Genomic DNA, 26,400 nt, shown 5'->3' on the forward strand with positions numbered 1-26,400 from the left:
TGGAGCTATCATCACACCCCTTCTGCTAACAGTAACATGCTTTTAAAGATCCCCCAGGTCATTACAGTCTACAGAAAAAAAAATATTATGCTGATTAGAAGTAAACAATCATGTTTATGGAAAGTACAGTGACTCTTGTTGTAGTGTTTGTTGTCTTCTTTCTTTCTTTTGGTATTTTGTTAATTCACTGCAGAAAAAAACACACCAGAAGCTGCATTTGTCCATAGAGCTGTCCATCACATCTCCTCTTTAACATCAGATAACTAATTAAAAGTTAACTTATCAGAACTATGAACACTTGCATATAAACTAGCATGATAAGAACTGATTGCTGTGACAGAAATCATGTTGAAGAAAAATCAATTTGATATATTTCAATTTTCTAGTTTGTTCCATGTCCCATTTGTTACAATGGAGGAGGAGGCTTTGTGACCTGTGCTGCAGCCGGTCACCAGGGGGAACTGTTCTTTTATCAGAGACTAATGTGTTTAATGTGTTGAAGTGTGTACTGGAGAGTGCCTTTGTTTGTTTTTGGCATCAATCTAATCTGTATTATATGTGTATGTGTGAACCAGTAAACTGATAAATAACTAGTTAAAAGAAAGAAAAAGAAGGTCTGGCTTCACTTGAGATAGCTGTTGTCCCGTCCATGCTTTCAAACAGTCTATGATTAAGACATATTTTGAGGATTCACGCTGAATCAGTCAACAGAGGCAAACTTTTCCAAGTAGAAGAAGCATCTGGATGATGTTTGTGACTGACAGGAAAGACTTTTATGAAACTTGTACGGTGTGGATGAAAGTAAACTTGTAAAGTTGGAGCAAGACATTCCCCATCCTGCTGGTTTGTACATTGGAGCAAAGTTGATGTTCAATATTTTCATAATTAAGTTCAATGATTTAAGTTTCATTTCCGCCTGTTATGACCTGAGGCTCAGTTACTTTTTTATACAGAACCAGCCTGCTCTGTGCTGGCCAGTTATACTTTTTCACTTTTTACACTATCAGTTCAGATACTGTTTTTTTTCCCTTTTACTTCAGTAAAGAAGTTGAATCAGTGCTTATATTTTTAACACTGTCTTTTGTTTACTCTAGCATCTGTACCTCTAAGTAAAAATTAAAAAAACAGGTTGACTTTTGCCTCCTCTGACCATGATGTATCCAGGCAGCAGCTTCTTAGACACACAGAAACATTCCCCCTCTCTGTTTTCCACACTTCCACAAATCAGTCTGCTGACAAATAGTCAATGTTCAGTATTGGCTCTAAATTAATTCCAATAATATTCAAATACAGTGGCAGCAGCGGCTGCAGCAGGTCATCTTTATTCAGCATTATGCTTTCTGCTCTGAACATTGTTTATTCAATCTGCACCCTCACCGGCCGCCGTCAACTTCTGAGTGTTTTTTTCCCCTCAGCAATCTATTTCTGATATTGCTCTATTTTCCTGAGACACAGTGATATTTTCACACTGGCCTAGTAATATTACACAGCTCTTAATGGCACCAGGCCCCAACAACCCCCTACTTTATCCAACCCCCCCCCCCCCAACCCCTCGTGATTTGAATAAACGCATTCAATTAAATCAAACCTGGAATACTGTAGCTTTTAATTGAAAGGGAATTATCCTCTATATGATTTGAGAAACGATCTCTGGGGAGGTAGTGGTGCTTTTCAACAACTCACCAATTAGACACTTGTCTCTTAAATGGAAACTACCTCCAAAGGAAATGCCCCGCATTAGGGCTTAATGATTTGGGCACTTACCAATTACGGTAGCAATGAATTTCTTTTCTCGTTAAAACAAGACATCATTTTATGGATTCATAAAAGCTGCAGCTCTGTATGCTGCAGAGTGACTTTTGAAGCAGCTATACTATATATTCAGTCCCATGATGTTTAACAGGACATTATTATTCTGGTAAGAAGAAAATGCATATAAATGAAAAATAAAGGAGTAAAATGTTGACTTATGCCCAAAACCATATTTTAACAGTTTAAAGTATCATGTAGAACTCAGAGGAGGAAAATGTATTAAAAATACTGAATATAGTTTGGTGTGAAGTAAATATTAAAAAAGGATTTTTCTTGTGTGATCCCATTATCTTGTTCTTAACACAGTATCCCAGACCTCAGGGTTAGTAGTTTATTTCATATTTATTTTTATTTGATAATGATGAAACCAATTTATTTATTAAAGCCAAATTGTTGAAAAAAGAGCTCAGCAGGCATCAAAAACATTGCAGTCTTAGTTCAAACAGGTGAGTTGCTTGGTTAAGTTCAAGTGACAATTAAATAAAACAATGACTTTTTACTTAACTTTATAGTACCATATTTTTATTTCTCGATTTGTTGGGGGTGTGGGATTTTTTTGTTTATAATAACTCATCTGTTCTGAAGATATTAAGATTGACAATTGTAAATTTGCATAAGATGGCAGTGGCTGGGTTGGCTGACAGGCAGGCAGGATGTAGCTGTTTGCCAGGAGGCTCATGGCCCGCCTCAGCTCCACCTCTTTGTCTGTTTCTAGTTTCAGAAAATGTTAAATTGAGTCAGCATTTCCAATGGCAATCGCCATCGTTTGGCTTCAAAAACCAATCACTGATACTGAATCTTTGCTACATACCACTGAGCCAAACCTGCATCCCGAATAACTAAGGTTTTTAATACCATTTTAAGTTTTGCTAAACAGAACCAAATATAACAAATTTGGGCATTCTATGTGTTTTTACAAATAATCAGCCTCATGAAACTTACTGCTTCATTTAGTATTCTTACACAGGGTCATATACCTAATTTATAAAGTTCATATCATCATGTTAAACTAAAAGTAAAAAATAAGTCAAGTAAAAGAGCCAAATTTATTAGGATCTGAATAAGACTGGTGCTATTAACAATTCTTTGCAAAAACTCAAATCTTAGCTAGCTAGCTGTATTTGTATCAGATGTCATCTTTTTTTCAAGAAGCTTATTGAGAAAATGTTGCTTGCTCAATTATCAGATATTTTTACTCCTTACAAGCATTTCAGGTCTTATTATTTGGCTTGAGGGTGCTCATTAAATAAGATATATTCCTGGACTTGTATACATGTGAAGTGATTTGAAAAAAGGTTATTTTCAATCTGTTCAGACATAACTTTGACAGAGACTTCAGCAGGCAGGTGGGGCAAGAATCCAAAAGAATTCTACTTGAACAAGAACAAAGTGAAAAGTAACGTTACATCAAATTCTCTCCACCACTTAGAACATTTTATGATCAAATATTACATTTTTGATTTGGAGGCTAAGTGAACACATTTGCAAATTCTGTGTTTAATGCAAATTATCAGTCACTTTGCTCATACAACTGAACTTAAACAATAAACAAATGAATAAAACATGACCAAAAGACAGATTTTACAAGTTGAAATCCTCACGTAAGACTAGGAGGAGTAAATCTGAGTGTAAAAGTGTTTCTAAAATATTATTCTTTAATTTTACTTTTACCTGATGGGGATCACAGATCTGTAGGTCTCTGGACTTAATTCCTCATGAAGATGTGACTGAAAATTAAACTGAAATGTAGTTCAGCTATTATGTTGACAAAAAAGACAGCATGCAAAGCTCAAGAATTCAACAAACTGTCTGCACAGTACACAGTAAGGAGTGGATTTTGACACCTTTACACCATAACTTGAAGAATATGCTCCAGTTTTGCTACGTCACTCTTAAAGTGACGTAGCAAACTCACTCTCACTTCTTCCTGCTTCCTGCTGCTGCAGGAAAAAAAAAACCATAATGTTTTTGAATGGCACATTTCAATCAAAAAAACTCTAAGACAACTCAGTTAACAATTCAGAAGTAATGTGCACTTGGTGTCTGAGCTAACACCTACGAGCTTAGCACAACTGCAGCAAATCAGACTGATGTCAGCGATAACTACATCACAAAATGTATTACCCAGTTATCAAGTTTATACCAAGTTACAAAAAAGGTTACTTAATTAACTTGGTATCCAAGATAAGTAAGCTGAGGAGATCTTATTTCACATTAAGTCTCATGTGAGAATGCTATCAGTGGTATTGGGTAAGTGCAGCCATGACGCTGAAGAAAGAGGGCAGCATGCAGAGGGATCATTTCAAATACTTCAGTCAGTATTTCAGTCTCAGTGCAGTAGGTTACATGAAGGCATCCTCTCTCCACAACTACTGCAATTGGAGTAAATGTGTTAAGGCTCAATTCAATTAAAAAAACGTCTATTTATTTATTCATTTATTGACTGTTGTAATTTTATCCACATTCAAAGTTCTGGTCCTAGAATTAGAGTATTTGTTTTTCACGATATTTCCAGTTCTTAAACAAATAATCAGCCCTTTAAGGTGTACCTTTAAACTTTAATTCTTCTGACATGAGGCCAAGGACTACATTTTTATACTTTAAGTCATCCCTATAAAGTAAATCTTGGTCAAACCGATGTAAAGAGTATTCACTTTTGTACTTAAAACACCATTTAAAACAGGTTTCTAAAATAATATACTATAATGAACTCAGGTTCTCAGATGTGTGGGCAGAGGAGACTTTATTTTACATTAAGTCTGATGTGATTGAGGTAAAGAGTAAAATCCATTCAGTGCAGCCATAATGTTGACAAAAGAGGGCAGCAGGCAGCTTCTGACCGGAGCAGACCTCCTCTTCTTTCAGAGAAGACTTGGCCTGAGGAGACTCTGGATCTGGTTTTGCTCTCTGAAGAGGGCCTGCCTGTCTGTCTGCTCCCCTGCCTCTCTTGGCTGCCTGTCTGTGTGAGTGACTGTGAGATTGGTTTATTTTAGTTCATCATCTCCCTCATCAATCTTTCACATAGGACAGGGTCAGCAAAGATGACAAAAGTGAGGCGCTTATGTGGTCTAAAGTTTCTGGCAGCGAGTCGGTGTGAGTAAACACAAAAGACTTGCTCTTCCCTCTCTTCTCCGACCGCCCTCCTCCTCTGTCACCCGCTCCTACTTTCTCCCCCCATCACACCCCCCTCTACCACCACTCACCCTTTTCCAAAGATATATGAAGGCAATGTGTGGATCTGGTTGGCTTTGTGAACTAGGTGCCAGACCACATCTGAGGAGCTGTGCTGAGGGAGCAGATTGCACGCTGACGTCTTTCTCTCCTCTCCCTGCTCGTCCTCCTCCTCTTTGTGCATTCTTCATCGTCGCTCTTCTCATGAGGAGTTGGAAGTGACCGTTGACTGACATTTTTCATGCATCTAACTCCTTCCTGCAGCCTCATCCTGCAGCCACATGTCCACTCCAGATCCCATTCATGCAATCTGCTGACTGGCTACTGTGCTGCAACCAGACTGAGTGGGCGGGGCTTGTAACAGGCTGCAGAGTGACGATGGCTCACCAACAGTTCTAATCAGGAGTGAGAGACAGAAAAGATAAAAAACCCTAAAAGGATAGATGAGCATGGAAAAAGAGGAGTCTCCCCTTGGCCTTTTGAATTCAAACACATGTCAGATGTTGTAAAGACTTGTCAGAGTGGAGAGAAAGAAAGAGAGAAAAACAGGGACACACTGGTTAGTGAGCGTTATTAGTGAAGCCTGAGACATCTCACAGGGCCGTATGAAATTGAAACAATATGAAGATCTGCAGAGCAAAAATAGAGCAGATCAGATTCCCTCAACTTCCATGGAGAGCTTTAATAGAACTTGATAGTCCAAATGAACTGTCTTACACCTTTTTATGACCAGTGGCTGTGATTTAAAAACCCAAAATCTCATAAAGTTGTCAGTTTCCTATGATTTCTTAAAACATTGATCCTGGGAACTTCCTTTGTATGACAGTGGGTGAAGTGATAAACAGGAAACATAGGAAGAAATACACATGGCATGCAATACAGCCCCCGCTGAGACTCTCTGAACACTTTTTTTTTATATAGTAATCATTAAGCTACTGGAGATGTTCTTGTGTTATGAATTTAGTGCAACTTTTCTATTCAGTTTCCATTGTTGTGGAAGAATGTTGTTAAGGATTTTGAACATGTGACTGTATATCAATTAGATCATACTTATCTGCAGTTTCTCTTATCCATCTGCAAATAAACTGAAGGATGTTTGCCACGGTCTCACCTGCTCCGAGTAAAATCTTTCTATCACGAAAGTTTGATACAATTATTTTAATAATTAATTTGGCCAAAACGTCAGAAATAGAGTAAAATATATTTTTTTCTTTGGAAAAAAACTTTTTGGAGACCAGGAAATATCCAGATTATGCACGGTCTAGAACTAAATAAATGTTGGTAATTTACTTAAGATTATTTTTCAGGGCTTTTCGTGTCTTTAGTTGGGGATAGGAGAGTAGAAAACTGCACGAGAGTGAGGAATGACATTCCTCAAAGAGCAACGAGCTGCCTGCTTTGACGGCTATAGCTGCTGTACATGTTGACCCTGACTAAACTGGCACTCTAGTAAATGAAATTAAAAATTAAAGAGTAGATTTTAGCTCTTTTTTAATTTTCAACCAATCTACTAATTGTTTGGACTTCAAGAAAAGTACATTTTGAGCTAAAGTTGGCTCTTTGGAGGGATCAGAGAAAATCAATATTCAATGGTGGGGTTATGGTTATTTAGTTGTAAGGCTGACGTTTGTGTGACGAGCAAACAATATAATATTTACATTTTTATCTACATTTTTTATTTATCCAAATCAAATTTTTAAGATTGAATCTATACTTGAAAATTCTGGAATCATAGAAAAAACTTCAGGATATTCTGTGTCCTTATGCAAATCAGAAGTCCTGCATACATAATACAGAACATAAAGTATTCTCACACAAGCATACAGTACATATATTATACCACTGCCTTTTCCAACACATAAAAGGACCTCTTTTCATGCTCCCCCAAGTCTCCCCTCTCCTGTCGTCTGTCCTTGTCTATCCTTTTCCATCCCAGCTCCTAGAATGCACGAGCACAAGAGAGTCAAATAAGAACACACTAAATTCAATAAAAATAATATAATCAATACAAGTAGAGAAAATTCGACACACTTTACAATCACTTTTTAAAAAGGATCTGATTTATAAAACAAAAGTGAAGTCACTTTTCCTCAGGGGATTTCAGAAGTTGAAAACAAGGATTTCAATATATAACAATGCACCTGACTGTGAGAAGCAAAGATGGTTATTGTTTAATAACACTTTTATTCTTTTAGTTTTGAAATGCTTTAATTAATGGGCTAATTAATAATCTCCTACAAAGAAAAATATTCAACCTACATAACCCTCAGATTTAGTATTTAATTGCATGAAGTAATCAACTCTCATTTAATAGTTTGTACAGTAAGTTAGAAAGTATTTTAAGCTTCCTATTGATCAGAGCAAAACCTTTCAGTTGTTATCAAAGGTCGATCGTGGGCCTGATTTCCTCTAAAGGCTGCCAATGCAATAGGTCTGATATTTTAATGATATCATGCTAATTAGTTTTAAGTCATAGACTTTTACCCAGTCTGATGTGTAGTTTCACATTCTTCATCAGCCCTAGACAAGATGTTCAATCTTTTTCTAAAACTGTGCAAATGATGTGGTTCCTCCACAGAGTGTCACCGTAGTGTAGGTGTGTGCATCTCAATGACTGTATCAACTTTTTCAAAGGGACATTACTAGATACACTATTTCATGCATTTGCTCTCAATTGACCTGGTTCAACATGGTCACAACCCTTTCAGATCATAGGTTACTATTTTGCATAAAATCCAGGTAGTGACACAGAAACTTCTGAATATGTTTGAATAGTTTCATATTGTGTCAGCTGGACTTTCCCTACATGTCATGACAGAAGAGACAAAGAGTCAAGTCTTGTTGATTTAAAGGTTATGAATAAACACCAAACAAAACTTCTGGGGCATGGGGGGGGGGTGAATTGGAAAGAAAAACCATGACATAGCCAAACTGTGAAACACGAACTCTCCAGGAACATGTGAATCACCAAACAAACTGTTTAGCCACAAACGTGATCCGCTCCTTTCCAGTCGTGCCTCTGCCGCCCTTTTCACTCACCGACTTGCGCACATGTAGCAACACACAGAGGACAGGGTCGGCCGGAGCACACGAGAGAAAGAGGCGCTTTGAAAAATAAGCCCTCATTTGGGCAGAGTGGATTCAGATGGCTTGGCTGCAGCTCAAAGGCGAACAGCTCTCTGGGTCAGCTTATTATTTCAATGGATGCAAGGCGCTGATGTTCTCAAGTGTGGTGCACTTCAATCAAGCGACCCGGCAGTTCCGCACATGGGTCAAGGCTGCAGAATCATCTGTCGGGGGCTGAAGACGGCCTAGACTGGTTCTGTAGTGGTTTGGATTCGGCCTTCAGTCTCAAGCTCTCCAGTACGAGACGAACTGGGCTCAAAACAGAGAAAAAAAAAATGTGGTAAATTGAATTCGGCTGCGGCAAAGGGAATCCCAGACCTGACCAAGAAAAAAATAACAGAAGAAGTAGAAAGAAAAATTGCTCAAAGATGCCAAGTTTTTCAGGAGCGAGGGAGAGAAAAGACAGATGTTTAATTTCCTTCTGTGGGGCTGAGAGGTGTGGATTTCTGAGTGGGGGAGGACTTCTCATGTTTGCGTTCTGTCAAAGTGTTTGTGTTTGGACTGAAAAATATTTTTGACTCTTATTTTTCTCAAACAGAGGCGAGCGTAATTAACATAAGCAGACTCTCCGAACCAAAACAAACAATTAAACTCATGAGTCACAAAAAGTATGGAAGTAATCTTTGTTTTTCTGTCTTTATCTTTCTTTCTGGACGGTCCCGAGTGATTCCTTGTTCATATTTACTCGAATAAACATACTTTTGTTTGTTCGCCTGAGTACCTATTATTATCATAAAGGACTCCTTTTTCACTTTTAATGTTGTGGTGGAGAATTCCATAAACACTGACTGTAATTAAATACATCCAATTGACCACAAAGGACAGGGGACACCTCACACACACCCACACAGAAAAATGTACATGCAGCTACAGACACACTCAAAAAAGGCATAAAAACAAAACAGTTCAAACTAACAAACACTTAACACAACAGAGTGAAACACAATCACTGCTCAATGAGAGCCATCATGTGCGCTTGACCGAGCCTGAGCCTCTCCTGACTGGTCGAAGGCAGCCTTGCGAGAAGGTTAACCGGACTATATTTGTTGTAATTCCACCGCTGGCATCTGTTCCATTGCTTACATTAGCAGTTATCGACTGCGCCAATATTAGTCATGGCCCCGGTGTTGTGTAATTCAGACTTACCAAAGCGTGCCATCCACCACCATGGTCTGTTTCCCCCTCTAGCCGTGCCCTGATAGGGTAATGTGGGGTGTAATGACGGCCAATTAGGAGGGATCACAAAGCAGGACATGCAAACAGAGCAGACCCTGTGGAGCTGTGTACGCCTTGCTGCGGCTAACAGCTACTTGGATTTGTTTTCCTAGCACTGATCTCTTATCAGCTCTAGTTCCACACTCCAGACTGGTTATATTTGAGGCAAACTGATCTGAAATCAGCATCCTTGAGAAACTGGACTCACACTACAGTGGGGTCCTTGGCTGTGTTGGGCAGTATCAAACATTCAGACCACCCAGTTTCCAGCTTCACTATGGGCCCATTGTGCAGCCATGCGGGCGGCGAGCTGATTCATAACAGAGCCGATGGTCTGTGTGTGAATGAGCGCAGTATATGTGGCGAGTGCAGATAACCTCCAGCACTTTGTATCAGTAATTGGCCCTGATGAATTGAACAGCCGCAGAGATTTGCTCAGTGCAAATTGAATAACGGTTGTTTTCCTGCTGTAGATGTGTTGGATAATGATACCGTACAATGACCTGAGCACACGCAGGACGTAGGAGTGAATGTGTACCTGTGTGTTTGTGTCTATTTGTGGTTGCTCTCATATGCTACAGTATAAAGATAATTCAGCTCTTGTGATCTGGTGACATTGGCATTACCTTACTACTTAGATTCACCTCTGTAAAGGCTCATGGTAAAATTAACCTTTTTTTCCCTTTGCAATATTTCTTTTCCAACCTTATAAAAGCCCAACTTCAACAAACATACAAAAGTGGTGATTAGAGCATTGAAGAATTGAAACATAAAAAAAGACCTTTAACCCTATTCATGAAAAAAACTCATTTATACCCAAAGAGATATAACCTATCGTGCCACAGGATTTTATATGATTCCATGCAGTAGGATAGGATGCAATACACACCATATAGTACAGTATGATATTATGTGAAATTACATGTTATGATCAAACTATACATGTACGTAGTCTTCATAATGGTTTCGGAAGGGGAGTTCTGATGCCTATTGTCGGTGGTCGCCATATTGAAAATGCCGACTCAACTGAACTGAACTTTTTTGGGCGACCTAACTTCGGGTTACAAAGAGTAAGAGTTGAGGCGGGCTTCTAGCCTCCTTGCTTACAGCTAGTGTGCCTGCCTGTCAGTCATGTCAGCTATGCCCCTAATTATGTGAAATCAATGATTGACTTGTATTAAAAAAAACACTAATACAGAGTGTGGATGGAGAAATAAGCAATTCAGACCAAAATTGTTTTTGTAGCAGGTTGTAAACTTGTTTATTTTTGCAGGAAAGATGGGCTTTTTGGAATGGGCGTGTATGTGGTTTTTGGTGCTTCTGCAGCCAGCATGAGCAACTGCAATTTTTAGCACTTCCACATTGGCTTAATTTCTCAAGACCAGAGGTTGCTGCTTGTATATGATATGATACAATCCAATAGGAGTTGATATGATGTGATGCAACACAATACAGTGCAATATATAATACGATACACTACAATACAGTATTGTACAATAAGATATGATATGTTACATGTTATTGTTCCCTCTTGGAAATTTATTTCGAGCTCATGTGCTGCATATGCCACAGTAGTATGCATATATTAAAAACATCTGAATGGTTGCTCAAACTTTCATTTGGACAACTTATGGATGAACTTTAACAAAACTATATGCGGAAAATATAACCAAAAGTAGTTGGGATATTTGAGGGTACAAAGGAGGGGTTTAAAGGTACTCAGAACAACAGTCCTGGATATATACCACATAAAATGTATTGCATGTTTGCAGGTTTTACAGCTGGGCTCCCCCCACACTGGAGTTAAACATTAACTTTTGTTGAAAAATGTTTTCTTTCTTTTCTTTTGCTGCAAGAATAAATTGCATTAATATTTGACAGTTTGTGACAAACATGACACAAACCAGAAATATATATGCAGACAAGAGGAAAAAAGAGAAAAAAGAAAAAAGAAAAAAACAACAACAAAAAAAAAAAACACTAACTTTTGTGGCGGCCTTCTGAATAATGCCATGTTTATAACTCATACTGACAAAGTTGGCTTAAGTCAAGAGGTGATAAAACAATATTTAGTTTGTTTTTGAGCAGTTAAAGTGGACCCAAAAGATTATGGGTGAAACTTGTTCTTGAAAACCAAAGACTTACAGATCTTATTGTGATGATTTTCTGATGACATTTGAGTCTGCGAATGCAAACATGACTGAGTCCCTCCAAAACTGTAGACCACACATACCAGAATGTTAATTTGTGATGTTTATGACAGAAATGATCTGGAGCAGCTACAATAGCAGCAAATATACAGCAGGCAAATATATAACTGATCGCTCATAAATACGTTCAAAATCTGTGTTGTGTTAACAGTTTTTCAGCAGAAATACCCACAACAGAAGAAACGCCCTGAGAACTGTCGACACTTCATCTACACAGAGTACACAAGTGGCGTCATAAGTGCCTCTTGCTGTATTTGTAGCATGGGATTAACTCATTCATGTGCTCAATTTATACAGGGAACCAATGAAAAACACATGATTTTTATTTCACTGAAGGTTCTTGCTGTTAATACTCAGAGTCTGAAATTGTAACCAAAGATGGAGGAGATAAAGAAAAGCCTCAGATGTTTAACAGGCAGTTTTATCAGCAGTAAAATTGCTTCATTTCATATACAGTAGTACCACTTGGTGTCTGCTGGGTAACATGTGGGCATCTTGATACAGTATGGAAAAGATATAAAGTACAACCACAGACAGCATGTGCGGTGGTTCTTATTACGCAAGACAGCATTTGGACAACATGTGAGTTCACCTCTAAATGAATGAGTCACACCGGGCACAAGCAGATTATATGAGGCCTGCAAAACCGCGTGTACTGCAAGGATAAGAAATGTATATGTTAGCTTTTAAGATGTATTTTAACTGACAGATAGTTTGTAAATTCATTGGTTAGGAACAAAGCAGATACACTGTTTATAATATTCTGCTAATAACTAGCAAAGCTTTGAGATTACATCAACTTTACATTTCTTTAGTGTTAGGCTACTAGAATCTGAGAATCTTTGGCCTTAGGAAAAGATTGCCAAATTCGTAGTTTTTGTGGTCATAAAATAAGTTTGAGGTCCCAAAGTTTATCAAACGTCCTTGTGCTTAATATCTCCCTCCAAAATTCATCATACATGAATATGTTGTTTTCCATGTACTTCAGAAGTCGCAACTGGAGCTGGGAGTTTACCACGTTCCAGTTGCGAGTTGAAAAAAGGTTGGAAAGTTGTTTAGCCATTATTAACTCATGTTGTTGTTAGCATTGTTAGCTAATATCAGGCGATAACAACACATTGTAGTAAAAATTTGCGTGCAAAAAGTAGCATTATAACATCAATAACACAATTGCACAATAAAAGACTAAATTGGGGATAAAAAGATTAAAGGCTTTTTTAAGGGATGCTATGACAATGCGTTGCTATGCTGATGGACTGCCTTAATGTTTCCTGAGGGTGAAGGTTGCAGATCAATGCAGATTAATGTAGAGGCAGAAAAACACCAAAACAAACATGGCACTCCAGCAGAGCCTGCTCCAGTGCTCTTCACATATGATCCAGAATCTTGCTCTGTACTGGAGGAGGCAACTGTGTCAGTGTTTCAGCTGCAGTTACAAGAGCATGTCTCTGAGTTTTACGTTAAAATTTTAATGTTATTCCTACTTTTTTGCTTAATGTGTGTGAGTTTATGTGGCCAGCCATTGTTGTGGGGTTGGAAGTAACGAACAAATTAGCTTCAACTGTAGCAGCACGTTGATATAAATAAACAACAGAGCGGTTGTTCAGTCTGACTCTCACTTTTGACATCTTGACTCTGCAACACCGAAACATAGCCACAGTAACACAGGAGGAAGCAGAATCATTCAAGGTGTGGGAGGGGTTTTGTATGTGTGTCTTTGGAGATTACTCCTGTTGTTACATCAGCAATATAACAAACTCGTATCACTTTTTAAAAACTACAGTATGTTTTTTTAGTAGTTAGGCTACAGAAGCAATATTGGAGCTTTTTTGCTTCCATTCCCAGACTAAAGGATGACCAAGGTATAAAAACATCTTTCATTATATTGGACCCTTTAATAGAAATGTACTGTAGGGAAGTAAATTCTAGATGCTGCCAAGCAGGGTAGGATAATATTAGCAGCTTTTCCCTTCTTTTTATTGAATTTAGGGAACTTGTCCAAACTTGTTATCTAAGATATTACTTTGTCAAAAAAATTGGCTTGTCCTCACTCTGACAGCCTGAACTCTTATACACTTTTGATTACAAAAACATTCAACCATAGACAAATTACTATGCCAAAAATGCAGCATCATTATTTAACATGAGGTCACGTACATTTCAATCAAGTGCTTTTAACACTTTTGTCTACGTCTAACTCAAATGAAAGACACTGTTCAAAAAAATGTGGTGAATTCCAAAGGGCTTCAAATCTTGTCACTCTTATGACAACTGCAGAAATGTAAAGTTTGGAGATGTAGCAACAGCAACCAAAGAAGTTATAGCAAAGAGTGAATAATCAAATGACAACACGTATAATTGACATGGAAAACCTAGCTGAAAAAAGTTGTATTGTTCGTTGGAATATGTTTGACATTCTCCTAAAGCGAGGCACTGACTGCTTCAGTACTGCAGTGCAGGCGATGCAGTTCCCATCCTCTTTACAGGGAATCTGCAGAACAGCTGACAAGTCTGACTTTCTCTTTGTCACAGTTCTTTTTAGCAGACTCCATCAATAAATGATAAATGGCACATACGTACATGAATTACGCTCAGCTGCGCACATGCAAACGAGTGCACAGCTGATACACATGAGCATTTTTTTTTTAATCTGTGAGATGGCTCCCTTGGGTCATGAAGCCAAACAGGCGATTGACACCCTCTCTGGTTTCAACTTCTGTGACCCTTCCAGCAGCCTGTGAAGTAGGCACAGAAGAGCCGAGCGAGGCCTTTGGAAATATCTGCGGTCAGCTGCGCGGGGAGGAGGGAGCGAAGGAAAGAAACTTGCTTTTAATAAACAAGATAATGGGTGCCATACGCCCCTTCTCACACCACCACCGCCACTGCCTGCAATCTCTCTCCCTTGCGCTCTCCCTTTTCTTTCCCTCTCCCAAACATGCCTCACCCACTGAATCTTGCTTTTTCTATAAAAACTGCATTCATTGTTAAAGAACAAGGCAAAAGACTGAAAGAGTGTGAGAGAAAGAAAGCAAGGTTAAGGGAGGAGAAAGGGAGGGGGGGTCTGATCTTCAAACCAACAATTAACTGGCGTCAGGATGTTTACGGGCAGAGTTAGTTTAGGCGACCGGTCCTCTGTCGGTTCAGCTGTGGCCTTAAACACTCATTCTCTTTAATACTGAAATTACGCACAGAGAAGAAAGCGTGTTCATAATTCATTTCCAGCCCTCAGAGCTCTTTTTACAATGAAAAAGTCCTTTCACACCAAAATCAAAGGACAGTTTTTACTCTCTAATTGAATTGTCGAAAAGTTTTTCAGCAGTATATTTCAGAGGACAAGTCATTCCAGCAGTGTGAGAAGTCAACAGGTCCTTGAAAGATTATTTTGCTCAGTTATATGTGCACCAGAATAGAAGAAGAAGAAAAAAAACGCCTGACAATACCTTTCTCTCTGCCTCAATCTGGTTCTAAGTTTGACACCAGTCAGGGTGCATTCCAACAATTACACAGAGGTGAGGATGGGCTGAGTGGTGATGAGGTTTCAACAGGAAAAAAATACACAACATGTAATAGTTGCAACATTTTATGTGTCTAGTTCGTGACCTTGCCTTTTTGCATATTGTCCACAGAGAGGACGAGCCTTGGTATGCCTTAGGACAAACTTAGACAACAAGTCTACTAACACACAGATATTCTTCATCATAATCTCCTACTGGAGCACAGTACTGTACAATATTCAAATATTAACATATCACTCACTACAGGATATTTTTAGGATTATTGTACATGGCATAAGGAGCAATCTATCACCTCATGCGATTTCAGCATGATCTCATGTAATCTTATTGCGCAATTGAACAAGACTTAAAACAGAGACTGACGACAACCCGCTGAAGATGTGCAGAAAAAATAAACAAAAGCAGGAGGCTGAACAGCTCAGGACAAGAACAGACAATCTGGGTAGACGCCATCCACTGCTGCTCTTCTGCAAGAATTGGAGGAAAGACTGTAGCTTCAGTGTTTTTCCCTACCAACAGTGCCATGTTAACTAATGTAAGCTGCAGAGGATAAAATATATACTGTTGCAAGTAGAGGCTCCATCTTCTTCTTCTCTCTCTCTCTTATTGGCTGCTGCCTTGCTTGATTAGTACTTATTTAATCACCCTGATTTGTCCATAACATTCATGTAAGACAGTCTGGTTTTGAGGGTCTCCCTGGTGAAAAAGGTATACTGTCATTGTATGTTGCAATTTCCATTGCGTTCAGCAAAGTCCATAATGTGCAGTTACTCTGCAGCTGTGCAAATCTTTATTATACTATCTGCTTTGTGCAGTTTGCAGTCCCACTAGCTGGCTGTATGTTGATAGTTGTGAAGCACAGACAGCTGATTATGAAGAGTTCAACCTAGACTTGCATCACCCACTTTTACTGGTCACTTGTCTTAAACTGAAGAGTCTTTTCAATCAAACCTGCCCTACACAAGATTTATTTACTTAATGGCATACCACTCTTTTCTTTAAATTCCTGATAACGTCCAAATAACAGAGAAAGGCTGTTAAAGTGCAGCACGTAGTGATGTTCCAGCATGCTTTGCACAGCAAAATAGCTGCTCAGAAGGTGATGGCAGCTGCAAGAAAACGAACTTGTTGCTGTTCTAGTCTTTCTAACCACTCAAAGCACTTTTACACTACTTGTCACATTCACCCATTCACACCCATTCACTCAGTGATGGTAGAGGCTGCTGCCCAGTAAGGGACACAGGGTAGTGTTAGCTAAGCTTATTCGTTCACATTCACACACCTCTGAACAACAGAGGGAGCAATTTTGGGTTCAGTGTCTTGCTCAATGACACTTCGGCATGTGATTTCCGGAGCTAGAATCAAACCACCAACCTTCCGATTGATAGACGACCGACTCTACCCACTGAGCCACAGCCGTCCCTAGTGGTAGTGACAGAACAGTTCCATTCTTTAGTTAGATTATTGCACCATTTTTTGGCTGAAATACGTCTTTATGTGTTATATACTTTGTCACCCAGTGTATAGAATGCATCCCAGATTTTTTTTCTTTTGAATAAAAGGGATTTGATGTGCATCCTGAATATTAAGGAAAATCCTACAATTTCAAGTTTTAATTTATTGAGTGGAGTCTGCAGACTGTTTGGAAAATCAATTGAACCGATTGAGGGCAAAACTAGATCCACTGTCTGCTTTCAGGGAGGGTGCAGTTGGATAAAAGTTGTCCTAATCTTCCTGAGTCTGACCTCTGAGAGACAGTTTAATAAGCACAATCCAAGCAGTGGTTTTAAAAAGTCTGGTGCTTATTGTATGGTGTCTTTGTGTGTGTCTGTGTGTGTGTAAGCAAAGATGTGCCAAAGATAATGTGGATCCAATGAGGCGCAACCGGTCGTTCGTTAGCATTGCCCTGATACAAATTAGAAGAGGATTTCGCAATGTTCACAGAAAAGGGCGGGAGCAAGCATGTCTTGCATTGGTTCCTCATGCTTGTTTCTATCTTTTACAGAGCTCAAAACTGATGATTTATTTCAGATCTGTTTGGATCAGAAAATATTTGAATGTCATGCACAATCTGAGGGGTAGGGGAAGATGATGTATAAACATTTTTCAGAGGAAGTACTTGATTAAGTTCACCTAATGTCTCTTTTTTCCTCACTTTATTTTTGACTTCTGTTCCCAATTAACAAATTACGTTACGGTTTTTAAGAATATCATTCAAACAAATTCATGCCGTCACTTTCTAACCTTTTGGTCTTGGTTGTCAAACTTACAAATTGCCTGCTATCTGTTTGACAAATCAGCTAAAACACGGCTGTTCAGAACTTCACTGACATCTATTTTTATGTGAGCTGCAGGAGATCAGATTAACTGTCTTTGTCTTTTTAAAGAGATGCAGTCCTGAGGATATTAAAAGCACTACAGAGTTGTCAGTGAGTAACCTCGTGTTTCAAGTCTTAAAAAAGTAGTACAGTAAGGAGCGTGGCTGCATTTTCTTCACTGTCTCTTATCCTGGCTCCACCCTGCCAGGCAACACAAGCCCTAATAATGCCCAGACTTTTAGAGTAAGCAGACGTTCGCCTACCTTTCTTAAGCTTTGTTATACAAATCTGAAGAGCTGTCTGTTGAGTGAGAAACACAGAGGATCAGAATTTTTGGATCCTTTGGTTGTCAGAGCTTATGATTCTGTATGAACACGTAATTTACATCCAAGGCAACAAAGTGGTTTTCACCACAGAGTCATAGCTGTAAAACCGCTGCTAACTGGTTGATGTGGATCCCAGGGTCTTGTGAAATGTAACATCTCACGAGATTTGGTCCTGGCTGTCGCCCTGCTGCACTGGGACCCTTTCTTTTTTATAAGCATGTCCTTTCCGCGTTCTTTACTTTCTTTTTTAATCTCCCCCTCCTTATTTTCATTGTCTTTCTATCTTTCCTCTCGTTCATTCCTCTCCTGTCTGGTGGTGCTGTTAAGCCCTCTGAGACCGCTGTCGCTGTGGTGTTGCGGCGAGTATTTTTGGCACGACACTGCTTACATGCAAAATGCCAATTATGGTGAAATCCGTTGCTCCGCCATCTAATTTGCTGCTAAAACCACATTTTATAGTGATATCTTTTCTGTCACCCTCGCTCATTTTAGATAGAATTTTACTGACACATTAGTTATAGTGCCTCATATTTCTGGCAAGAGAGCATCTGTTTTATTCAATTATGTCACTTGACTTGAAATTGACATTTTGTAATGGATACAGTGCATGGTATTAAAATGTACTCATCCTTGCATATCTGCATTTCTGCCTTTTTATGTGTCTTTTCTACTCAATTACATGTAATCAAGTCCTCCCAGGTATATCCCCTTCCATTTCAACATTGAAGTATTGTTTTCAGCCAGCACGGGGCAGGGGATTCCCCCGTATTTATGCAGTATTAGTGCAGCCCCTCGGCCAGACACTTGGCCGGCCCTCTCCTGTCTGGCACAACACAAAGCCGGGCTTGCCAGGACACGCTGGAGAGCCAGGCTGTAGCTGCTCCGCTCGCAGGAATGTGTCAGTCATCCTCGCCAGTCCATCGCTGCTGATAATTCAAAATGACAATATAATGAAAGTGGTGAGGTGGAGAGCAGTGTGGCACTGTGATGTGCTGCTCTCACACACTGTCTATCAGTCGACAGGGCTCTGAGGGGAGGGGAGGGAGGAGGGAGGGCGCGCTCGGTGCCAAGTAAAACGTACATAAAAGACGGTTTGTGAATGGGGTTTAAGTGTGAGCAGCCATGCCACATTGTTTGTGGATCTCAGAGCTTTTGGACTTGCAGCATATTTGGCCTTGCTTTGCTCACACTATTGTGAGCTCCAGACAGAGAAGACAAGCTTGTTTCTTTTTGGACCACTATTACAAGATGTTTTGTCTCCAGTTTTTCCAAGATGGTCGCCCACAAAATGACATCACACACATCATAAACTATAAAAACAAGGGATTAAGTGTCCTCTGGGAGAGAAAGAAAGTTTCAACTCTTTTTCTGATTAATATATTTTCATAATATGAAATATTAATCAAGATGGATTGTTTAACACAGGGATGGGTGCAGAGGGGGATTTGCATTCCTAAGCCTCTTTCAGCTCGCCCATTATTTCATCTCTGAATTTGCACCTTGTGGCTTCTGTCAAGCAGAGAATACCTCTGATGAAGGTGTCCTAGTCTGTCTCATTCTGGCTCCGTTGCCAGACAGATGTTGGCATTTGAGCGGGAAACCTTAAGGGACCAGTGTGTTCCTCTGGGGTGAAGGGGAGAGCAAATTATATTGACAAACATGCATGAGATTCATCCTCCGTCAGACAACCTTTTCAGCAGAGGAAACTTTGAGTGAGTCAGACAGGACATGAATATTCCTTTTTGTATAACTGCCTCACTCTAGCGACACTTCTCATTTGACTGACAGATAAATCTCAAATCATAAAACAGATCATTCTTGTTTTTCTCCGTACACCAGATTTACTTAAAACGTTTTTCCAAGGCGTCGTCTTTTCACTTAGCTAGGTGAAGGAAGAACAATTGCAACCCTTTGGCCCAGCATTTCGTCTCAGCCTCCCAGTGAGGGAGTAGAATCTAATCTGTGGATAAGTGCGCTGATACTCCTTGCTTTCCCTGATGCCTCCCGTGGGACGTCCTGGCTTGGCCGTCAGCTCAGGATTAATTAGAAGCTCCTGAGTCCCTGCAGACATATTAGAGAGCTCAGCGCCGGTCAAACACCGACCGCATTAGCAACCCGTTAGCGCAGCAAAGCCTTATACCTTACACTTCAACACATCACCAGGTACTTTAATTAATATCTACCTCTATACCCACCATAAACCACCTCTCACTGTTCACCCCCTGCATCTTAAAGGTGTTTTATTCCTGCTAGCACAAGATAATACTGTCACTCCTTCTGGTTTAATAGAGCTCAGGAAGCAAGTGTACATGAGTGGTTTTAAAATGCTATGTGCTCCCTTTAATAGGATGTTTCTTTGGCCTTTACAAGAAGTCTTACTGAAAAACATGCCTCCTTTACACAGCCTGTTTTAAGTGGGACTGTTGTCCCTCTAATTTGCCTCGCCTTTCTGAGTAAAAGGTGCAACGACAGAATGTGGGGGGGCGATGTTTTGTCTATAGGCTGGCAGTGGAGGTAGAAAGAGAGCAGAGAGAATGGGGGAGCAGGAGAGAGTTAGATGTTTGCAACATACCAGCAGTTAACAGCTTACATGGTAATAGAAAAGTCACCAGCTAACCTGCATGCCTTGAGAAAACAAACACTGACATATAAATTAGCCCGTATTGTTTGTTACGGGACATAAACTGTATAAGAAGATAGATGGCACAACCTCTCTCCCTCCTAGTAAATCCCAAACTTTTAGAGCTCCTCCTGGTGACTGGCTGAAGTAGGTCATAAAGGCCGCCTCCTCCATTATAACAGATGGAACATGGGTCAAACTAGAATATTACGATACACGTCACATTCATATTTTTCAAACAAGCTTTCTGTCATGACAGTTGTTTGGTTATGTGCAAGTGTTGCCTTTTTTTAGGAGACATTCATTTTTAATTTTTATTTCATGTTGAGGAGAGGGGATGTGATGTCACCCCTGACACCTCTGTTGAGCGATGTGCATCCTGCAGCATTCTTTACAGGATTAGCAGAGTAGTGGAGGGAGAGAGGGAGAAAACATAACAAACAACAACACAAGAGTTATTGAACTTTCCAAAACAGTGAGTGTCCACTTCAGTCAACACAAGGATATGTTCTGCAGAGTGTAGACCACAGACTGTACTGACCTGAGGGATCTTTGCTGTTTTATCCATAGGTTAAATGTGTCATAGTTAGCAAATGTTGCAGCTTCCAGGGCTTCACTAGACAGATTGCTTCTGCTCTAAAGGACCTTTCCAATGCAATGTGTCAGCCTCCATCACAGTGGTATTTTGCCTTCACTTTTTACAGCAGAAAGAGACTGAGATGCATTGTGCATATTGACATACAGTTAATGCTTATGAATAAAAAAAGCTAAGCTATTGTAATGCAGTGTAGTAGGATCTTGCATTAAAGGGCTAGTTAGAACAGTATTGCAATGAAACACAGATTAGACTCCTTTTTTTTGACACTCCAAAAATCCCTCATTAAAATTTTTTGAAAAGAGCATTTTTAATATTAAAGAAGCTGAATGGAAAGGAGGTTTAAGATATTTAATGATGTCATAATTATGCAAAGGATAATTTTAGTAATCACATGTCTCTTATTTTGATCTTCATAAAAACAGTGGAATACTTTTATGAACTTCTGCTGAAGACATGATATTTCTTACTTCATACTTCCTATTATGATTTCAGAAAACTGCCTTTAATTAAACCGAAATGAATAATAATAAATGTGCTCCTTTGAGGGCACTAAAATAGAAAAGATACGTTTTTAAAGACAAAGCAAAACATTCAAATTGCAGATCTGCAGTTTTGCTTTGTATCTGAACAAACCAGGAGGGACTACGATATTTGTACAAAAATTGTTTCCCTGTTTAGATATGCACAATGATTTCTGCCACATCCCCACCCTTAATATTAACAATATCACTGTGAGTCTTTTTCTATATCTTCCTATCTTCACAGCGTCTCCAGGGCTGCTTGGTCCAGCCTCCTCCTGAATAAACATGGGCTGAGGAGGATCAGGGCGGCCTGGATTGTCTTGGGTTTGGCGAAATGTCACCATAGAGAAGAGCTGAAGTAGATGCCGGCTTGATCTGCTTGATCACTCAGTCGTACCGTGTCCACTGAAGGTTAGGAGAGAGGCAGATTTAGTTAGAAAAGCTGTTCGCACACATACTGCACACAAAAACACACACAGAGACACACCCAGTGGATCGTAGAATATCCCTGCTGTCCAACTAGGAGGCCTTAAAAGGACATGGAGGCGCATATATCTCAGGTTAGAGGACCTGACCAGCGCCTTTGAAGGAGTCCATAAGAATATATAAAGGTATGGAGAGGGGATGTAAGGAATCCCTGCAATATTAATGTCCAAAATGTCAAAGAAAAGCCATGGTTTCATTCAAAACGCGACACAGTGACATCTAAAGCTAGAAAGAGTGTTACCTTGTATAATGAGTGAACTCTGGGTCCCTGACTTCAATCCCTCTGCATTTGGGTTTGTCCTTTTGTGAGTGTGGCCTGGACTGCCAAGAGACTTTCTGTCTAGACTCATACGCAGAAAACAAACTGCACTCCACAGGGTCCAGTTCAAACAACAAGGCTATCATCTACAAACTTACTCAAGTAGATTTGTTGTCAAGGCTGAAGCGATTATTTCCCTGATTACTCCCAGAAGAGGAATACATGTTTATCCAAGAAACAACCAATTTGCCTTCCATTTTCCGATCACCACCCCTATAAATTAAGCTTTGCTCCAATTCAAACAAGGGGAGTGTGTACAATAATGAGCAGCAGCGTCAACATTGCTACATCTCTTTTGAGAGTGTGTAAGCTCCTTATATCAAAATGGTTTGTTTGTCCCCCCAGTCACAAATCATTAAGTATTTTGCTCCACTTTTATGGCGCAGTGGGTTGTATGAAAATGAGCGACAAGCCTCTGTGCCTCCTGTGTACGGATTATGAGCGTGTGTTTGTGAGGGTCTGACTCTAATGGGCTAGTAATTACAGTTTGTTTATGAGTTTATCGATGCATACCACCAGCATGCCTGCATGGGTTATGGGCAATGGCAGATAAGGATCACATTTATTTTCATCTCCCCCCTCCTGAATACTGAGTTAGCTCACATTGTGAACTCCCACTGTGATCATATTACAAGGCCCACTACTTTTGATCTGGTACAGTATGGGTCCAGGGCATGAATCTAACTTGACTTTGCAACCTTGAGATACACATGCTATACCATTTCGCACTTTGATGTGGAGCCAAAAGCTGTGAAAAAACACACCTCATTATAGAAAAAGCCTGAATTGTCCAATTTACACCTTCATCATGTCTCCACAGCAGTGCTATTGTTCACTTAACAGGGTCAGGACCTACACGCGCTGCAAATTACTAACATCTACTGTAGTCTCTCCTCCCTTGTTTACATCTTTTGGTGTTTTGCGCCAAGTCTCCGAGCACGGCCGGATGGTGGGTCATGGCCCGCACTGTTTCAGGGCTCAGAGGGTATTTTCCACGGTGTGTTGTCAGCAAGGCAACAACAGCAGGCAGTCTCAGATCCTTTCCTCCTTCTGCGGCTCCTGACGACCCACGCGGCATATGCTCGGGGAACTCTTGACGCAGACCCGCTCGACTACATTTGTGTTTGTGCGGTCAAATTGAATCAAGATGGCATCTGTTGGGGTTTAATGTGAGTAATTGTCCTGTACAGTATACGTGTGTGTGAGTGTGTGTACCGAATGATGAAGTCAGTGTACATAAAAGGGAAGCATTTAGTAGGATGTCATTTCTTTAAGTTTCACATTTACAAGGGATGCGTAATTATGCCCCATATGCTTTAGTAGAGCCCTGGATTGTTTCTTTTCTCACAATTATGTGAAACATCTTCTTACTATGGGTGTACTCTCTCTGTGATGGCGTGTCGGTCTGTGTCAAATCATGTGCCAGAGTAATAACTGCCTTGTATGAATGTACCTGCAACTGGCTGGCTGTGGAAATGAATTTCCTCTTCGACAACAAATAGAGCTCTAATCTAATCTACCCTGCATCTTTCCAGAGTGTGTGAAGATACATGGACATGCAGTATATGTGTGTGGTCGTCTGTGTGTATCTGTAAGTGTAAGAGCAAGTGGGTGCATGGCTTAACATGTGTATGTGTGTGTGTGAGTGGAGTGTGTGTGCCTGCATTAAGGTTCGCCTAAGAGCCCATTGTTGACTTCAAAAGGATTCCTCTGAGGTTTTAATTATGCTACTGCTTAACTTGGCACCAGAGAAAGAGAGTGATCCTGGCTGAAGCCTATAAATCTCTCAGCGCAGACATATCCACGCCCTCGAAAGCCCTCGACTCCCCTGGACCTCCCAGACACATTAAGGAAGAGCGCTCAGGTCGGCCCCAACCACAGTCACTTTTATCACAAACACACACGCACACGGACACAAGCAATGTGCTGAACACACATGAGCAAACAGATGCCTGAGCGAACACAACCAGAATTTTCCTAACACACACATGCTTGACTGCAGAGTGCATTCTCTTCTGTGTGCATGTGCATTTAAGTTTGCAGTCATGCATATACCGTAGATATAGGACTTAATACTGAGCTAACACACTTAGCTTTCTTTGGAGGTGACTACACTGTGATAACAAGAATCCAGGAAGTTTTTCTGTCTCCGTTCATTTTAATCTTTTGATTTAATGTGTCAATAAATTAATAAAAGCTTCATAGACATTTGCAGACAGACCTCCGTACAGAGCCAAGCTTAAGGTTTCCATCTGGTTTTAGTCTTTGTTAATATTGAATTCAATCAGCTTCTGGTGGTAGCTCAGCAAGTACAGCTACAAGCTAATATACCTGAACTTTTTTATGGTGGAGTGGAGTTTCACACGGTGTGAAACTTATGTCAGTTTGAGGGAAACTTCACACGCAGCCACAAAAGATGCACAGTGGTCAATAGGACAGCTTCTGCTTGAGATGGAGCTCCTGTTGAGCTCTGAGGAAAGATGAACATTAAATTTTTTTCAAGCACTTTTTTAAACCAGGAGACCTAAAGTCTAGGAAATCACCTGTTACTGTATTTCTATAACCTTGCTGTGTAAAATAAGTCTGATTGGTCAACTTTGGAGACAGCTTTATCACACACATCATATCAAATCAATCCGAAAAAAGGAGTTCAGCACATTTCACCTCTGCCTGTTGACACTGTGGCAAAAACAAGTTTTCCTCTCAGGCTGGTCTTGAGTCAGAAAATAATGACAGTGACTGCACACAGATGTGAGAGCAGCCTGAGGACCTACTTGGCCCCAACTAACCAAGATCCTGTCCTGCAATCAGGGCAATGGCATCAGAGCTGGTTAGAGCATCTCTAAGTTACTGATTGTGATAAAGTTACTGTAGCACTCGCAATAAGTTCAAAACTTTTATAGTAGAAATAGAAAGCAGCTCAAAGAAACGAACGTTTCAGCCCTAGGCTTTCAGCAGCTGAAAAAGCTTTGAACTTATTTCGAGTGCTGACATTTTTTCAACTCGTTACCTTTTTTGGTCAGCACTGAATTAATTTTTTAGTACTTTCGAGAGAGCATGTAATTTCTTTTTCTTATAAAGTAACTTTAACCACAGTGATAGAAGCAACCACACTAAAAGTTCTGAATTTTTACGTTATTTATGTTTAAAGGTCTAAATGTTTAAAGGAAGTCTTGTTCACCTTTTCTAATGTTACCCTCAATGTCAGTTTAATATAATTTATAAGAAATAAGTAGAAGCTACTGTTTTAACCTGACCATGAATTTAAATGTCAAGTTTAATGTTGGTTCATCTTGCAGGTACGCTGAGAAGAATTCATTGCCATGGAAGCAACCATGGAATCTGACTGTTTTTATGGCACGATTAAATCATTTTCAAATCGATATTTATGTCAACTTACTTATGTCTTTAGAGTAGACAGATAGTAAGCGAGACAATGTAAAGTGAGCAGATGGTTAGAACCATGAAACGAGAAGCTGGACTCTGACAGGATGATCTCTCACATACTTGCCCACTTAATGAATTCTCGCCAGACAAAGAAGATGCATCTGAGAGCCACGAAGGGCAGCCTTATTTTCTAAGCAGATATTGAAAAGGGACAAATGCATACATCATGTGTAACTAACTTTGTCCTGTGTGACTGGAAAGCTAGCTTAAAGCTCCTGTGAGGAGTTTGTGACTGACTATGAAACAGAATGAAATTAACACTGAAGCTTCATTATGACCTTCAAAAGCAAACAGGACAACGTACGATAAGGCTGAGCATTTATATACTGTACTTTTCAATGCCTGTAACCACTGTGTGGAGGTCGGCTGTGAGATTACACATATTTTTTCATTTTTCAAAGCTTCAAAGAGTGATCAATTACACTGTTGAATGATAGGATGATTTTTTTTTTGTTAGAAAGCACAACTGACACATTTACAGTACGAAATCACTCTAGATGTTACAGGTACTATTTTGTCCACAGGGGGCATCAAAATCAACCCAAATAGACAGTTCCTCACCGTAGCTTTAAGGGCACAAGAAATTCATAAATGTACATTTTTGTCACGTATCAATTTTGAATTGGCTAACCCTGATTTGTATTTAGCTCTGCTTACCCAAGACAGATTAATTGCATGTTTGTGATGTGGCTACAGGAAACGCAAATGCGTGGTTA

At 39.8% G+C, this 26,400-nt stretch overlaps 1 long non-coding RNA gene across 2 annotated transcripts in view; it reads left to right on the top strand.

Annotated features, from left to right (window-relative positions):
- The window catches only part of LOC117823694, a 74,764-nt gene that overhangs the window by 44,504 nt on the left and 3,860 nt on the right, over positions 1-26,400 (top strand). The window contains exon 3 of one of the 2 annotated variants that reach the window (XR_004633474.1): positions 25,537-25,680. The exons of the other annotated variant lie outside the window; for it this stretch is intronic. This is a non-coding gene — a long non-coding RNA (uncharacterized LOC117823694). Of the gene's footprint in view, positions 1-25,536; positions 25,681-26,400 lie in introns of those variants that run through there. 2 annotated transcript variants of the gene reach the window in all.

The sequence above is a fragment of the Notolabrus celidotus genome, chromosome 13, assembly GCF_009762535.1.
Source record: "Notolabrus celidotus isolate fNotCel1 chromosome 13, fNotCel1.pri, whole genome shotgun sequence".
Classification (NCBI taxonomy): Eukaryota; Metazoa; Chordata; class Actinopteri; order Labriformes; family Labridae; genus Notolabrus; species Notolabrus celidotus.